Genomic DNA, 19,142 nt, shown 5'->3' with positions numbered 1-19,142 from the left:
CAGTGTACATCTTGAGGCAGGCAAGGTAGTTAGTGATAACGGCCATAATTTTGTGGCAGCCATAGCCCTTTCAATACTCAGCCACATACCTTGCTTGGCTCACACCTTGAACCTGGTGGTGCAGTGCTTCCTCAATAATTATCCGGAGTTAACAGCCCTGCTCCAGAAGGTGCGAAGACTGTGCTCGCACATCCGCCGGTAGCCTGTACACTCCATTCGTATGCAGAAGCTGCAGTGATTGCTCCACCTTCCCAACCACCGCCTCATTATCGACATTGCAACAAGGTGGAACTCCACCCTGCACATGGTTGAGCGGCTGTGTGAGCAGAGGCAGGCCATAATGCATTTGTGGGAGGATACACGGCCAGGCACTTTGAGAGCAGACATGGAGTTGACAGGTGTGCAGTGGTCGAAGCTAAAAGACCTCTGTAAAGTCCTTCAGTGTTTTGAGGAATGCACACGGCTGGTAAGCGCAGACGACGCCATCCTAAGCATGAGCATCCCACTTATGCGTCTGCTCATGCAAACTTTGACGCACCTTAACCCTCCGTCAGGTGCAATAGATCTGACAGGCACACAGTAATTAGTTTCACTTCTCTCTCCTTGCCCACTTATCAGAAAACCCCACCCCTCCTAGTTATCTCCTGACTCTACAGGCTCTGTGAAACCTGATATCACAGTGACTCAGCAGACCTTCTAGTGAGCAGATATCAACACTTTGGCTTCTCAGGCACATTGCGCCTGATTTCAACACAAATTGAAAGGTTAGTATTTTCTTTTTTTATTCATCACGATTGTGTATTTAGCTTGTTTTATGAAGGATTAATGCTAAGTTAGTGTACATAAGTACTGTTTTCTTAGACAAAAGGAGGGTGGCTTCTAAGGCACATTGCGCCCTAACACATACTCTTTCTCTCTTGCTTCAGATTTTCTGCTGCAATGGCCAGAAAACAGTATGATTCATCTAAACCCCTTCATTTAGAAGAAATGAAGATTTTTTTTGTTAGAAGATGATGAGGAAGAACCAGCAGTAACTGAGGATTTAGAGGAATCTAGTGACATTTCATCTGAAGATGAGGTAGCAGAATGTAACACTGATTCTGGAACAGAGCAGGATGGTGATGACACTGATACAGAGGAAACAGACACACATCTAGCTTATTATTTGGGCAAAGATAAAAATACAAAGGACGTCCCAAGGACGTTCCAGAACAAACACCGACTCTACCACCTTCTAAAAGACGCAGTTGTACTACCTGCTCATTTGTATCTGGTTTCAGAAGGCTTTCTAAATATGACTGCAAAATATGTAAAGAATCAATCTGCCTTTCCCATGCAACTTTCGTCTGCCAGCCTTGCTTTTCTAAGTGTACCTGTGCTGCTTCTGCTGCAATTGAAACCACTGAAGATGAGTAGAAAATAATTAAGTAACATCTAAGTGCAATATCCTTTAAGTTTTTTTCCATAATTTTATATTTAAGCAATAGTTAAGTAAAGATAACTGGAGCCTATTTGGCGGTACTACCGAAAAGTGGTACTTTTAGTTTTAATAAGTTTATGGTTAATAAATGTTTTTTTTGCATCTGATTTGGTGTAATCTCTTTTAATACATTCCTATGAAGGTCACTGACTACTTCTATAGTCCTGAAATTGAAATATGTAGCTACTATAGGTGGTTTTCTGACCTGTGCTTGTCAGGCACATTGCCCATGAACTGAGGAGAATCTATATAGCGCCTGACGGAGGGTTAAGGAGCAGGCGTCTGCAGCCAATGTTGACGAGGAGGGAATCCTTGATGACATTCAGCCATTGTCTGCTCAGGGACCTCTCCTGGACGAGGTGGAGGAAGAAGAGGAGGAGGAGGATGATGATGGGGATGATTACTTAGGGGAGGAGGATGCATCTCGTGGGGCAAGTGAAAATGTTGGCGTGGTAAGGTCTGGTACAGGGTTTGTGCGTGACTGGAGGGATGTGGATTTGCCAGAAAGTGCTCCTCCAACCAGCACTCGCAGTGCATCATTGACACCGGGAACATTGGCCCACATGTCAGATTATGCCTTGCAGATCCTAAAAAGGGACCCCCGCATTGCCAAAATGATGAACGATGACGACTACTGGTTGGCCAGCATCCTGGATCCACGCTATAAAGGCAAATTACAAAACATCATGCCACAGGAGAACCTTGACCTAATATTGGCTAATAAACAAGCAACTCTGGTAAATCGGTTGCTTGAGGCATTCCCAGCACACAGCAGCGGTGATGTTTCTCACACGAGCCGTACGGGCCGGGGGCAGCTTGGCAGAGGTGTTCGTGGTGCACACAGCAGAAGTGGCGTTGGAGACAGGGGTTTCATGACAATGTTGTGGACTGATTTTTCAAGTACCACTCACACAACTGGTAATACTGCATCGATGGAAAGTGACAGGAGACAGCAGTTGTCAACTATGGTTACAAACTACTTTTCCTCCCATATCGATGTTCTCCCACACAGGTCATTCCCCTTTGACTATTGGGCCGCTAAACTGGACACCTGGCCTGAATTGGCACAATATGCCTTACAGGAGCTCGCTTGCCCAGCTGCAAGTGTGCTATCGGAAAGAGTCTTCAGTGCAGCTGGATCAATCCTGACAGAAAAAAGGACCCGTCTGTCAACCCAAAATGTGGATGATCTAACCTTCATTAAAATGAACCATGCATGGGTTTCGAAGGATTTTGTCCCACCTTCCCTTGATGACACATAGGTTGCCAGAAAAATGGCTTGCTTTGGTTATCCTCCTATTCCGCGAACTTGATCTATTTCGCCTTTTGCAGCAGCTGAATGTCCCACATCAACATATGCCACTTTGTAAACCTCCCTAACTGGGCTGCCCCCCCCAATGGCCGGGGTCACCACCTAGCACCTGAAACCGTGCAAGTGCCGTTGCCCTGGGCAGGTGGGTGGGCCGACTCTTGGGCGCGGGCACTGGCACAGGGTCCCTCATAGTGCAATCAAGTGTCTCTGACGGTGGTGGTGCACACCCGCCGTCAGACACACTGCCATACTATGAGGGGCCCAGGGCCAGTACCGACGCCCACGAGTGTGCTCCCCTTGCTTGGGCAGGGCCCCAGCAATTGCAATGTTTACCTCTCCCTGCTCCTCCGCTGTGTAGTCTGGTCTGTCAAATCCTTCACTGGGACTGCCACTACAAATTGATTGAACTGAAAGATGATGGTTAAGATGTAGCTATGCCCTGTCCTGCTGTCCGGGCTCTAGCTCCAGAGAGCCTGCCTCCTGATGTATAGACATATATTTTGAATGTGTACGCTATCCATACATGTTATCTGGGGATACGGTACCCTTTCTCACCTTTGTGCAATCACGTGTAATCCATACTGGGCGTGAGAACGGCTGGCGAGCTGTTAAGCAAGCTACAGCACCTGTGGTTTGCACACATAAGTTTTTAATTTTTTCAGGAATGACGGTTAGGCCTAATTCCGGAACTGCGGTTGACCTGCACTTACTGGGAAATCATCGTTCGCGGGTAATAATTGTAATCAGTGATCCCCATCACTAACGTTGTTCAGCGGGTTATCTGCACCTGTAAGCGACAAACGCTGGCCTTTTCAGTGTAGCGCACATGCAGCCACGGACATGTAAGGGCATGACACACCAGTTATTGGCCAATCTCATGTGCCAGAGCCTCACGTGTCCCTCTAGTAAGCCGGACTCGGACCGCGGGGCATGACGGAGTCTCGTTCGTTAACGGAATTAGCTTGCAATGTGTGCATCTGTTCTGTAGCTGGCATGGTTGAGGTTTCCCAGGTGGAGTCGAATTTAACCGTAGGCTCCACTCCTGCTGGTGCCCTTCTGGACATTCCTTTAAGGTTCAGCTTTGCAACCATACTGCCCACGTAAAACAAACACTTTGCCTTCATGAACGCTGTTTGGAGGGTCATGACTCGTGGGAATAACGCCGCCCAATCAGTTAACCTACTAGAGAGATCCTTCGTTGCTCCCAAGCATGACATCACACTCCCTAGGAGGAAGGTAATGCCACTGTGGCGACCGTACTCCTGGGGGCGACACAAGTGCACTGATGCCCAGCCACTGCTCGATGAATCTGCTGGTACATTGACCCAGACCACTACATTCCCCTCGCACGCTACACGGCCTGAATCTGACCCTGATGAAACTCAGGTTACCCTTCCCATATACAGTTCCATCTTACACGGTGACAAAGAGGAAGCTGCAGATGAAAGTGCAGGTTCGGCCCACCCGCCATCAGAGACACCACCGTACTATCAGGGGCCCTGTGCCAGTGCCGTCGCCAACGAGTGGGCCCCCCCTGCTTGCTCAGGATCACAGCACTTGCAAGGTTGAAATACTGTGCAGTGAGATGGAAGATGGGGACGACGAGGAGTCCAGACTAGTACAGGGATTCCCTAGCGAGGAGACTTATTTGATTGTTTTCAATGTTGGGACAGCAATTTTTGGGGAGCACTATACTCTGGAGAATAATAGATGGGGCCCACCATACACTGGAACATTCCAAAGGTGGACATCAGACACTGGAGCAGCATTTACAGGGCCCATTATACACTAGAGCATTAGAAATGGGGCCCATTATGTTTGGAGCATTATTTGGGCCCATAAGACAGTGGAGCTTCATCCATGGGGACCAACATATACTGTAGCATTATGTGGAGCTCATCATATACTGTTTCAAACATTATATGGGACCAATGATTCTGTATGGAGAAATAGATGGGCCTCGTCATGAGATGTAAAAAGTGAAGTATTTTTCATTGTACTATACCGCTATTTCTCTGCCGTATCGGAGCATGATGAGTTTTGGTATGTGTTAAAGGGGCGCTCTTTCGCCCAGGGCACATGAAAACCTGGAGCCAGCCCCCCTCCCCCACAACTTTAGCCAAATAACCCCCATTTTTCAGAGCGTAACTTGTATTATGAAGTTAATTAAGGTTGACAAGCTTAAGTAAGAAGAATTGATGCTTTCAGCATTCAAATGGGCACTGTAGGTGTGTTTCCTGTCCTCCTCTCACTGCCGACTTTTTCCCCATTGACTTACATTGGGTTTCGTGTTTCGGGACGACCCCGACTTTTCCCTATAATCGGACGATCTTGCTCGACCCGACTTTTGGAAAAGTCGGGTTTCACGAAACGAAACTCGACCCTAAAAAAACAAAAGTCGCTCAACTCTATCAACGACCAAAGGGGCGGCAAATTTTTCAACCGCCCCGGGCGCCACAAACAGTTGCTATGCCACTGAGCTGCAGGAATGTATAATGTGTATAAAGTGCACAGTAATGAATGTTCTAAATATTCACTGTCATTACCAAGAATTATCCGTGTTATATGGCCGGAACAAGATGCAGTGCCACCGACGGCGCGCAGGCAGGTAAATAGGATGGTTTTTTTCTTAACAGGAATCATACATACAAAGATAGGGGATAAGGAGCCATGCATACAATGACAGGGACGGGGGAAACATGCATACCACGGTAGGGATGAGTGGTCAATGCACACCCGGCTTATACTCAAGTCAATAAGTTTACCCAGTTTTTCGTGGCAAAAGTTGGTGCCTCGGCTTATACTCGGGTCGGCTTATACTCGAGTATATACGGTAATAGGTAAAACCTGACAAGAATATACAATAATTTGCAGTTAGCCCAATCGTGGGGATAAATAGCTGAGAAATAAATAGTGATTAGTATATCTTAATAAATATATTGCAATTCGCCCAGTACAAAGCTGTGAAAAAAAAAATGGTAGTTACTATTTCCATTAAGTTTTACACTCAACCAGTTGATTAACCAAGAGTGATGGCATGTACCCGAATAGAATTCTCCTAGAGGCTGCAAATAAGAGCGGCAGGAAGTAAAGGGTTAATTGGTACATAGAACACACAATTGGGTGAAAATATTAAATGGTCATGAGCAATATGTCCCGGCATAAAGAGTGTGATTATATCCTTAGTCCATAGTTAATGCTTGGTATAAACCTGCATTCATAAAATAGTCCAATGTCTATAGCCGTGGGGAGAGCTGCCCCGGCCGATGACGGATACACCAAGTACTTTCTCCAATGAGTGGAGGGCTCGTGCCCTGTGAAATAGCGCGCTGAACAGTACAAGGTGATTTCACCATATATAGTTGTATGTGAGTGTTGCTACTCACAATACCTCCGATGGTCTGCGTAGAATCCGGTGACTGCGTTCTGGCTGGTGCAGTAAAGGTCGGACCTGGGAGATGCGGTGATATGCCGAGGTGTAGTGTGAGACCAGCGCTCCTGCGCTCCAGTTGTCGGCAGGGATCCGGTCACTCTGGTCGATAGCTGCGTCCCGGCAGATGTGCAGTAGGAACAGGACCTGTGTGACGCGGTGGATCACGTGGTGCCGTGTAACTGCTGCTAGATGGAGGTACGGGTGGCAAAAAGGGCCGAAACCAACGCGTTTCGGAAAACTCAGCTTCTTTCTTCAGGTCCGGGACATATTGCTTCTGACCATTTAATATTTTCACCCAATTGTGTTCTATGTACATATTAACCCTTTACTTCTAGGAGAATTCTATTCGGGTACATGCCATCTCTCCTTGGTTAATCAACTGTTTGAGTGCAATACTTACTATTTCCATTAACTACCATTTTTTTCACAGCTTTGTACTGAGCGAGTTGCAATATATTCATTAAGATATACTAATCACTATTTATTTCTTAGCTATTTATCCCCACAATTGGGCTAACTGCAGTTTATTGTTTATTCTTGTCAGGTTTTACCTATTAAACATTCTTCTATTTGTCTCATTAATAAGTGACTAGCTTTTCTCCCACATCTAGGTTTTTTCAGCGCGAGTCTATCACAAATATTTATAATCCTTTCGATTTCCTTGTGGTTGGTATCTAGAGTCGCAGCAGTTACAAAACCTTTTACAAAGGCGTCACTTTATCGCTATCCTTCATTTTTTGTTTTTAACAATTTTTCCCTGGATCTGTAGCTGGATATTTCCTGCTTTTGAATTGCCTCCTATATACAGTATGAGCCTGCACATTGCTTCCTATATACAGTATGAGTCTGCACATAGTCTCCTATATACAGTATGAGCCTGCACATTGCTTCCTATATACAGTATGAGGCCGCATATAGCCTCCTATATACAGTATGAGCCGGCACAGCGCTTCCTATATACAGTATGAGTCTGCACATACTGTATATAGGAGACTATGTGCAGACTCATACTGTACATAGGAAGCGCTGTGCAGGCTCATACTGTATATAGGAGACTATGAGCCTGCACATCGCTTCCTATATACAGTATGAGGCCGCATATAGCCTCCTATATACAGTATGAGCCTGTACTTCGCTTCCTATATACAGTATGAGGCCGCATATAGCCTCCTATATACAGTATGAGCACCCACATATAGCCTCCTGAATTCAGTGTTTACCTCCTATATACAGTATGAGCCTGCACATTGCTTCCTATATACAGTATGAGCCTGCACATAGCCTCCTATATACAGTAGCAAAAAAAAAAATGATTGAATGAGAGTAATGGTTTTGGGTCCTTTCTGTAAAAATCGTATGGGTATCTTTTTAGTCTTGGTTTTAGTTTTCTGTTTTTAATTATTTTTTCCTGTGCTTATACTCCAGTTCTCTATCTTCGCATCGCAATATATAAGATCTGGCATGGAATTCATTGTTGAGGGCATTTCAAGATTTTATGAAGAAACACTCCTCTCACAAGAAATCTACGGCTCTTTTCGTACCCATTGGGTCTTCAATATTTCATATTATTTGTTCACATTTTTATTCATTTTTTCTTTTTTTATTTCTTTATTTCATTTACATTTTTATTTGTTTTATTTTTATATATTTTTTTCACTCATTTTTTATTTTTTTCACAATTTTCTTTGTGTATTTTTGCTATGTATTATGCATTATACATAATTGTGTGTATAATTACTTTATGATATATGACATTTGATATATGTATTGAATGCCATGTGTTATTTTTATGTACATTTGTTTTTTAACAGAGACATGATATATAGTTGTTATAGTTATATGATGCACATACACTTTCATATAGCCTGCATACACATTATGCTAATTGTTAAAAAAAATTTTTATTGCTTGCATAGTGTGCTTATAATTGACACATGTGTGTGTGTGCCTTTGCACTCTATGTCAGGCATATTCACTTTAAGGGTTCATACACACCGCTATAATTATTTCAGCATCATTATGTTTTATCCCCTCACTTTCAACACTTGCTATCACTTTAAGTAGTGATTATTATTCTTCATAATTATTTTATTTTCTTGTCCTCACTTGAGCGCATGCCCAGTTCTGTCCTCCCTAGGAGCCGTCTGACGTGCTCAGTCTGGTATGTGGCGGTCTCTGGCTGTTTTGCAGCTTGAGCCGCTTTCATGCTGATGAGCGCTGATCATAGACTCCCTGTTCATAGTGGGGACTCAACAGCGCATGCGCCGATAATGCTGTGGACATTTAGAACTGGATACTATTGACGTCATTGTGGACACTACAGCTCAGGTCCTGAATTTTACAAGCTTTATTAGGGAAAGCGGTTTATTGGTTGACCGCACTATATAAACTAGATCCGGGGCACTTGTAAACCACGCCTCCTGAGGAAGCTGCGGCGTAACGCGCGTAGGGGCGGCAGGTTTTACAGCGACATACACTACACATGTAAGTTGTTACTTTCTAATGCAGTCCTTGTATCTTACTCTGGAATTTGTATAGACAGTTTTTACTCTGTGTACACTTAACGCCTACCAGGCTTATTTGATACAAGGCACTTGTGCACTTTATATTCAGCAGTTTACTCTGGGCACTTATTGTATGCAAAACCTTATCTGGGCATACATATTATGTAAATGGGGAGTTTGCTGTTTACTATGCATTCTATTTGTGAAAGGAAAGCAAAGAAACTACATGTTTTATACAGATAAAAACTTTATTAACTGTCAAGGTGCTGGTTTAATTATATTGTGTTTATGTCTGCTGTAACTTGCATTTAGCATTTATGCTTTGTTAATTATTCTAAATAAATTATTTAGCTTGAAAAACTCCAATTTTGATCTCTTGTGATGCTTAATAGCTCATTTATGAGATTTTTTTTGCTATTATATTTCCAGTGAGTTGAGCCTTTGAAGAATTTTTTCCAGTATTTGGGATATATTTGTACTTTATCCTATGTACAGTATGAGCCTGTACATCGATTCCTATATACAGTATGAGCCCACATAGCCTCCTGTATACAGTATGAGCCTGCATATTGCTTCTATATACAATATGAGCCCACATAGCCTCCTATATACAGAATGAGCCTGTACATCGATTCCTATATACATTATGAGGCCGCATATAGCCATCTATATACAGTATGATGCCGCATATAGTCTCCTATATACAGTATGAGCACCCACATATAGCCTCCTGAATACAGTTTTTGCCTCCTATATACAGTATGAGCCTGCACATTGCTTCCTATATACAGTATGAGCCTGCACTTAGCCTCCTATATACAGTATGAGCCTGTACATCACTTCCTATATACAGTATGAGGCCGCATATAGCTTCCTATATACAGTATGAGCACCCACATATAGCCTCCTATGTACAGTATGAGCCTGCGCATTGCTTCCTATAAACAGTATGAGCATCCACATAGCCTCCTATGTACAGTATGAGCCTGCACATCGCTTCCTATAAACAGTATGAGCCTGCACATTGCTTCCTATAAACAGTATGAGCCTGCAAATCGCTTTCTATATACAGTATGAGCCCACATACAGCCTCCTGAATACAGTATTTGCCTCCTATATACAGTGTGAGTCCCCATATAGCCTTCTATATACAGTATGAGCCTGCACATCGCTTCCTATATACAGTATGAGGCCACATATAGCCTCCTATATACAGTATGAGCACCCACATATAGCCTCCTGTATACAATATGATGCTGCATATAGCCTCCTATATACAGTATGAGGCCGCATATAGCCTCCTATATACAGTATGAGCACCCATATAGCCACCTGAATGCAGTGTTTACCTCCTATATACAGTATGAGCCTGTACATTGCTTCCTATATACAGTATGAGGCTGCATATAGCCTCCTATATACAGTATGAGCCCACATAGCCTCCTGTATACAGTATGAGGCCGCATATAGCCTTCTATATACAGTATGAGGCCGCATATAGTCTCCTATATACAGTATGAGCCTGCACATCGCTTCCTATATATACAGTATGAGGCTGCATATAGCCTCCTATATACAGTATGAGCACCCACATATAGCCTCCTGAATACAGTTTTTGCCTCCTATATACAGTATGAGCCTGCACATTGCTTCCTATATACAGTATGAGCCTGCACATGGAATCATAGAATCGTAGAGTTGGAAGGGACCTCCTGGGCCATCTGGTCCAACCCCCTGCTCAAAGCAGGATTCGCTAAATAATCCCAGTCAGATGTCTGTCCAGCCTCTGTTTGAAGACTTCCATTGAAGGAGAACTCACCACTTCTCGTGGCAGCCTGTTCCACTCATTGATCACTCTAACTGTCAAAAAGTTTTTTCTAATATCTAATCTGTGTCTCCTCCCATTCAGTTTCATCCCATTGCTTCTAGTCTTTCCTTGTGCAAATGAGAATAAAGTTGATCCTTCTACAATGTGACAGCCCTTTAGATATTTGAAGACAGCTAATAAGTCTCCTCTCAGTCTTCTCTTTTGCAAACTAAACATTCCCAAATCCTGCAACCTTTCCTCATAAGACAGGGTTTGCAGACCGGTCACCATTCTGGTCGCTCTTTTCTGAACTTGCTCCAGTTTGTTGATGTCTTTTTTAAAATGTGGTGCCCAAAACTGGACACAATATTCCAGATGAGGTCTGACCAAAGAGGAGTAGAGGGAAATAATGACTTCACGTGATCTAGACTGTATGCTTCTGTTAATACATCCTAGAATTGCATTTGCCTTTTTTGCTGCTGCATCACACTGTTGACTCATATTCAGTCTGTGATCTATTAGTATACCCAAGTCTTTTTCACATGTGCTGTCACTTAGCCCTATTCCTCCCATTCTATATATGCTTTTTTCATTTTTATTGCCCAGATGTAGTACTTTGCATTTCTCCCTGTTAAAAACCAATTTGTTAGTTGCTGCCCACTTCTCCAGTTTATTTAAATCTTTTTGAATCCTCTCTCTTCTCTAGTATTAGCTATCCCTCCTAGCTTTGTGTCATCATCAAATTTAATCAGTTTACCCTCAATTCCTTCATCTAAATCGTTGATAAAGATGTTGAACAATACAGGGCCCAGGACAGAGCCCTGTGGTACCCCACTTGAGACATTCTTCCAACTGGATGTGCAGCCATTTACGACCACTCTTTGGGTCCGATCACTAAGCCAGTTATGAATCCACCTAACAGTTGCCTTGTCCATTCCATACTTAGTCATTTTTTCAATAAGGATTGTATGAGAGACTTTGTCAAATGCTTTGCTAAAGTCAAGATATACTATATCTACAGCATTTCCTTGATCCACCCAATCAGTAATACCGTCATAGAAGGAAATTAAATTAGCCTGACATGACTTATTAGTTACAAACCCATGCTGACTCTGCTTAATCACTTCATTCTTATCCAGGTATTGACATACATGTTGTTTAATAATTTGTTCAAAGATCTTTCCTGGTATAGAAGTCAGACTCACCGGCCTATAGTTGCCTGGGTCCACCTTCTTCCCCTTTTTGAAGATAGGAACAACATTTGCTCTTCTCCAGTCTTCTGGCACTTCTCCTGTTCTCCAAGAATTTTCAAAGATTATGGAGAGGGGTTCAAAAATTTCTTCTGCTATCTCCTTCAGTACTCTGGGGTTTACTCTGGACCTGGAGACTTGAATTCATTTAGGTTAGCTAAGTGTTTCCTCACTATCTTTCTGTTTATAGATATCCTGGATTCTTCTATTCCCTTAATAGGACAGTGAATAACAGTTGATGTTACATTTCCTTTCTGAGAGAAAACAGATGCAAAATAGGAATTTAAAAGTTCGGCCTTCTCAACATCCTGGTAAGCCATTTCATCATTTTCATCCTGTAAAAATCCTATGGCATCTTTGACTTTTCTTTTACTTTTGACATATCCCCAAAATCCTTTATTATTGCTTTTGACATCTCTTGCAAGCCTCAATTCATTTTCAGCTTTAGCTAATCTGATTTGTGCCCTGCAGGTTCTGCAGACAGCATTATATTCTTCTTTAGATATGCCTCCCTCTTTCCATTTTATAAACATTTTTTTCTTCCTTTTTAGCATGTGCTTAAGTTCTGTGTTCATCCATCCTGGTTTCCTTAAATGCTTCCTATTCTTCCCTCTTTTCGGAATTGTTAACAACTGTGCTTTGAGAATTTCATTTTTCAAGATTTCCCATCCTTCCTGGACATTTTTGTCTTTAAGGATATCCAGCCATTGGATCCCTCCAATTCTCTTTCTGAATCCCTTAAAATCTGCCTTTCTGAAATCTAACCTTGACGTCTGAGTCTTCACAGGTCTTCCGCCTCTAGTTATCCAAAATTCTAAAATAGCATGGTCGCTACCTCCTAGGGTCCCAGCCACTTTTACCTCCTCAACCATTTCCTCCCTGTTTATAAGAATTAGATCCAAGGTAGCAGTTCCCCTTGTTTTCTCTCTTACCTTTTGGAAGATAAAGTTGTCAGCAAGAGACGATAAGAATTTCCTTGACCTGTTAGTTTTGCCTGAGAGAGATTCCCAACAAATGTCTGGATAGTTGAAATCTCCCATGACAACTATGTCATATTTTTTGGAGAACTTGGCCATTTGATGCATAAAGAGTTCATCCATATCTTCAGCTTGCACAGGCGGCCTGTAGTAAATGCCTACAATGGTGTCCTTTCCATTGTTCTGTCCTTGTATTCTTACCCAAACAGTTTCCACAGAACTCCCAGTCTCTGAAGCTTCAATCTCTGTGCAGATATACGTGTTTCTAACATACAATGCAACACCCCCTCCTCGTTTATCAAGTCTGTTTCTTGCAAATAAGTTGTATCCTTCTAGTCTTGTATTCCAATCATGTGTATTGTCCCACCAAGTTTCAGTGATTCCAATGACATCATATTTCTTTTCCTGTGTTAGTAGTTCCAATTCTCCTTGTTTGTTGCCCATGCTTTGTGCATTAGTATAGAAACATTTTAGTTTGTGATTGGTTTCTCTTTCTCCAATATTTTTATTAATTAGATTCTTTCGTGTTTGTTCTTCCTTTCCACTTCTAATAGCAAAGTTCTCAATAGCATTTGTCAGGTGTATGGCTTTTTCTGGTCTTTTGCTTCCCTTCCCACGTTGTTCTAGTTTAAAGCTCTCCTTACAAGTGTAGCAAGGCGACTTCCAAATACCTGCTTTCCAGTCTTCGTAAGGTGCACCCCATCTCTAGCAGTAGTCCATCGTATAAGTAGTTCACTCCGTGATCCAGAAATCCAAATCGTTGCTGACGGCACCATCGACGTAGCCAGTTGTTCACCTGCAGAATCTTATTCCACCGCCTTGTTCCATGGCCATCCACTGGGAGGATGGAAGAGAAGACCACCTGCGCTCCCAGTTCTTTCACTTTCTTGCCTAAGTCTTCAAAGTCTCTGCAGATGGTTTCCAGGTCGTTTCTTGTGGTGTCATTTGTCCCCACATGTAGTAGCAGGAATGGGTAGTCATCTGTAGGTCTGAAGAGTCCTGATATCCTGTCAGACACATCTTTAATTTTTGCACCTGGAAGACAGCACATTTCTCTTGAAGTTAGCCTCCTATATACAGTATGAGGCCGCATATAGCCTCCTATATACAGTATGAGCATCCACATATAGCCTCCTATGTACAGTATGAGCCTGCGCATTGCTTCCTATAAACAGTATGAGCATCCACACAGCCTCCTATGTACAGTATGAGCCTGCACATCGCTTCCTATAAACAGTATGAGCCTGCAAATCGCTTCCTATATACAGTATGAGCCCACATATAGCCTCCTGAATACAGTGTTAGCCTCCTATATACAGTATGAGCCCCTATATAGCATCCCATATCTAACTGCATTTACCTTGGTATCATTAATTTTCTATGAGACTGCTCTGTTCTCATATTGTGCATTTACGCATTTAGTAGGGCTTAATGGAATGATTGCGCTTGTTACACATCAACTCTAGATGCGCTCACTTATTAGACTTTGGTTGGGGCAACTTTAAAATATAATAATGATAATGGTCCTGTCTAGTGACAAGTTTATTTTACAGGCTTCTGGAGAAAGGCACAATACCAGTCATTCAAGGGTTAATTCTTTGGAACACTGAGAGGGACTTTCTAGCCAATGAAACCACAGTATAAAACACCTGTGATAACTATGGCAACTGCTCTGATGTCATAAACACATGCATCTATGATGCAGGAGAAGATTCCAGAACCACAAGTCATTCAGCCGTAGACGGAGCCATACTTGATGTGTCTGGAGACCTGGAGCTTCATCACTCCACAATGGGAGGAAGGGGACACCGCCTAGCCAGCCAGATCAGCCATAGCGTCTAGCCAGCCAGATCAGCCATAGCGTCTAGCCAGCCAGATCAGCCATACCGCCTAGCCAGCCAGATCAATGGGGTGATAGATGTTGCAGCCAGATCTCCCTCACGTCCGGTACTCGCCGCCTTCACTTTATGTGTATGGCCTGGAGAGGTCGCATTAGGCTTCTCCAAAACAAATATGACACAATGTACAAATTCAGGTACAATTTGCTGTTACATGTTGGCACTAACCTTCTAAGCCCAAGGGAAGGGCAGTCCTGCAGCCATGGTTCCCTAGAGGTTTCCACCACAGGGGGTTTTTCCTCTCCTGAGTGCTGAAGGACGATTCTTCGTGAGTCGGGGGTTCTGCCATTTTCAGTGTCTCTTTCATAGTAATTGGCTGATTCTAAATTTCAGACACTGAAAGAAATAATAATGATGAGATTTGGAATAAAATTCGGTCAATTTAACATCCAATAAAAGTGTTGTGTGTGTTTCTTTCACAATCTTCGGTTGGTGAGATTTTGTTGGGGGATCAGGATCCAGCATCTATGATCAAGCCATGAAGCCAGATATGAAGTCAGAGCAATTTAACCCTGCGCTGGAAGACAGGACGGAGCAGAGATGACAAAGTGTGACTGCACAATTAGCACAAGTTCACACTCTTCCTCCCATTCAGATACACGAGGGGATTCAGGGCCGAGTTGGGACTAAAAAGCAGCCCTGGCACACAAAATTCACCAGCCCACATACAATAAGTGTCCTCAACCCAAATCGTAGAACACTGATAGGTCATGTAGGATTTTGCTTTATCCGTTACCAGGGCTGAAACAAAGTATTTTGGGTGCCCAAGGCAGATGAAGCCGAAGGCGCCCATTTTGCATCTCTACCCAGCTAATAAGGTAAGGGAGAAAACAAGGGGAACTGCTACCTTGGATCTAATTCTTATAAACAGGGAGGAAATGGTTGAGGAGGTAAAAGTGGCTGGGACCCTAGGAGGTAGCGACCATGCTATTTTAGAATTTTGGAAAACTAGAGGCGGAAGACCTGTGAAGACTCAGACGTCAAGGTTAGATTTCAGAAAGGCAGATTTTAAGGGATTCAGAAAGAGAATTGGAGGGATCCAATGGCTGGATATCCTTAAAGACAAAAATGTCCAGGAAGGATGGGAAATCTTGAAAAATGAAATTCTCAAAGCACAGTTGTTAACAATTCCGAAAAGAGGGAAGAATAGGAAGCATTTAAGGAAACCAGGATGGATGAACACAGAACTTAAGCACATGCTAAAAAGGAAGAAAAAAATGTTTATAAAATGGAAAGAGGGAGGCATATCTAAAGAAGAATATAATGCTGTCTGCAGAACCTGCAGGGCACAAATCAGATTAGCTAAAGCTGAAAATGAATTGAGGCTTGCAAGAGATGTCAAAAGCAATAATAAAGGATTTTGGGGATATGTCAAAAGTAAAAGAAAAGTCAAAGATGCCATAGGATTTTTACAGGATGAAAATGATGAAATGGCTTACCAGGATGTTGAGAAGGCTGAACTTTTATATTCCTATTTTGCATCTGTTTTCTGTCAGAAAGGAAATGTAACATCAACTGTTATTCACTGTCCTATTAAGGGAATAGAAGATTCCAGGATATCTATAAACAGAAAGATAGTGAGGAAACACTTAGCTAACCTAAATGAATTCAAGTCTCCAGGTCCAGATGAATTACACCCCAGAGTACTGAAGGAGATAGCAGAAGAAATTTTTGAACCCCTCTCCATAATCTTTGAAAATTCTTGGAGAACAGGAGAAGTGCCAGAAGACTGGAGAAGAGCAAATGTTGTTCCTATCTTCAAAAAGGGGAAGAAGGTGGACCCAGGCAACTATAGGCCGGTGAGTCTGACTTCTATACCAGGAAAGATCTTTGAACAAATTATTAAACAACATGTATGTCAATACCTGGATAAGAATGAAGTGATTAAACAGAGTCAGCATGGGTTTGTAACTAATAAGTCATGTCAGACTAATTTAATTTCCTTCTATGACGGTATTACTGATTGGGTGGATCAAGGAAATGCTGTAGATATAGTATATCTTGACTTCAGCAAAGCATTTGACAAAGTCTCTCATACAATCCTTATTGAAAAAATGACTAAGTATGGAATGGACAAGGCAACTGTTAGGTGGATTCATAACTGGCTTAGTGATCGGACCCAAAGAGTGGTCGTAAATGGCTGCACATCCAGTTGGAAGAATGTCTCAAGTGGGGTACCACAGGGCTATGTCCTGGGCCCTGTATTGTTCAACATCTTTATCAACGATTTAGATGAAGGAATTGAGGGTAAACTGATTAAATTTGATGATGACACAAAGCTAGGAGGGATAGCTAATCCTAGAGAAGAGAGAGAGAGAGGATTCAAAAACATTTAAATAAACTGGAGAAGTGGGCAGCAACTAACAGAATGGTTTTTAACAGGGAGAAATGCAAAGTACTACATCTGGGCAATAAAAATGAAAAAAGCATATATAGAATGGGAGGAATAGGGCTAAGTGACAGCACATGTGAAAAAGACTTGGGTATACTAATAGATCACAGACTGAATATGAGTCAACAGTGTGATGCAGCAGCAAAAAAGGCAAATGCAATTCTAGGATGTATTAACAGAAGCATACAGTCTAGATCACGTGAAGTCATTATTTCCCTCTACTCCTCTTTGGTCAGACCTCATCTGGAATATTGTGTCCAGTTTTGGGCACCACATTTTAAAAAAGACATCAACAAATTGGAGCAAGTTCAGAAAAGAGCGACCAGAATGGTGACCGGTCTGCAAACCCTGTCTTATGAGGAAAGATTGCAGGATTTGGGAATGCTTAGTTTGCAAAAGAGAAGACTGAGAGGAGACTTAATAGCTGTCTACAAATATCTAAAGGGCTGTCACATTGTAGAAGGATCAACTTTATTCTCATTTGCACAAGGAAAGACTAGAAGCAATGGGATGAAACTGAATGGGAGGAGACACAGATTAGATATTAGAAAAAACTTTTTGACAGTTAGAGTGATCAATGAGTGGAACAGGCTGCCACGAGAAGTGGTGAGTTCTCCTTCAATGGAAGTCTTCAAACAGAGGCTGGACAGACATCTGACTGGGATGATTTAGCGAATCCTGCTTTGAGCAGGGGGTTGGACAAGATGGCCCAGGAGGTCCCTTCCAACTCTACGATTCTATGATTCTTCCCTTTTCCACTAGGTCTATGACATCATGTGATTAATAACTAATGAGCTGAATCCTTCTAAGTCAGGCCCATATACATTTGTATCTCATGAACCTACAACTCCCAGTATGTCCTTAACAATGGTAAGGAGATGCTGGGAGTTATCAGTCTTTATCAGACTGTGGACTATACAGGAACCATAGCACTGATGAGACGCAGTCAGTACCAATAGCTAAAAATGTACATCCTGGTACCTTATAGGTGACCTCTTCTCAGATTGAGTCTTTTCTTTCTCTTAGGCCTGTTTCACACTTCAGTTTTCTGGCGTTAGTCAAAATCCGCCAGTGTGCAAAAACGGATCCGTTTACGTTTTGTGGCAAACGGATGCACCAGGAGGTCCCTTCCAACTCTACGATTCTATGATTCTATGATTCTATGATTCTAACTGGATCTGTTTTTTGTACGGATCCGCTTTAGACGCTAGTGCATGAAATTTAAAGTAAGGCCTGTTTCACGAGAGATTTAGCTGCCAGAATGGGATTTGGGGTTAAATATCATGAAAGGACATTCATTCGGGCATGCTCAGTATAAAAAGGAGGATCCGTTGGCGGATTCCTTCAATTAACGGTTGGCAACGGATCCACCGCCTTTTCTCATCCACATCTCGCTTCTTAAGGCCCCTTTCACACTCCAGTCTTTTGCAATCAGTCACAATCTGTCAAAGTGTTCAGATCCGTCAAGTGGACGGATCCTGCGTATATTGCAAAAAACTGATGCACTAGATCCGTTTTTATGACTGATCCGTTGTAGCAGCCTTGCTGTAGGAATTAAAGAAACAGAATTCTGGAGCGAGAGAGAGAGAGGGATTTTGTGCCAGAATAGAAAAAGCAGCCGCAGGGGTAAAATAAAGGAATTAAAATGATTCCGAGCATGCTCAGTTTTAAAAGACGGAATCCGTCGCTATCCGACTTTTCGACGTATACAAAAAACGTTCATCTGTCCGTTGTCTCCGGCCGACGGACAGAGAATTTCTGACGGATCTGTTGGACGACGGATGAAACGTGTGGCCATCCGTCACAATCTGTCACTAATACAAGTCTATGAGAAAAAAAACGGATCAAGCATGAAAAAATGATGGAAAGCCAAAATTAAAAATATATATATTGTATACCAAATTATAATGTGATGACATAAAAATCTGAATAATAAATATATCAGTACATCTTGCCAAAATTAGTATATTATCAACACAAAAAATAGAATAAAAAATATATATCAAAAAGTGCTAAGTGCTAAAATATAAAATCTGAATACATACAATAAATAAATCAATACATCTTGCCAAAATTTGTATAATATCAG

General features: G+C 42.3%; 1 long non-coding RNA gene across 1 annotated transcript; it reads left to right on the top strand.

Annotated features, from left to right (window-relative positions):
- The first annotated feature begins 629 nt into the window (after positions 1 to 629).
- LOC141100813 (uncharacterized) lies at positions 630 to 1,587 on the top strand. The gene is made up of 2 exons (XR_012234791.1): positions 630 to 764; positions 927 to 1,587. It is a non-coding gene; the product is annotated as an uncharacterized lncRNA (long non-coding RNA).
- The last annotated feature ends 17,555 nt before the right edge of the window (positions 1,588 to 19,142 follow it).

This window comes from Dendrobates tinctorius, unplaced genomic scaffold, assembly GCF_039654945.1.
Source record: "Dendrobates tinctorius isolate UK_male_01 unplaced genomic scaffold, ASM3965494v1 ptg000109l, whole genome shotgun sequence".
Taxonomy (NCBI): domain Eukaryota; kingdom Metazoa; phylum Chordata; class Amphibia; order Anura; family Dendrobatidae; genus Dendrobates; species Dendrobates tinctorius.
This window is presented reverse-complemented; position numbering and strand designations above follow the sequence as displayed.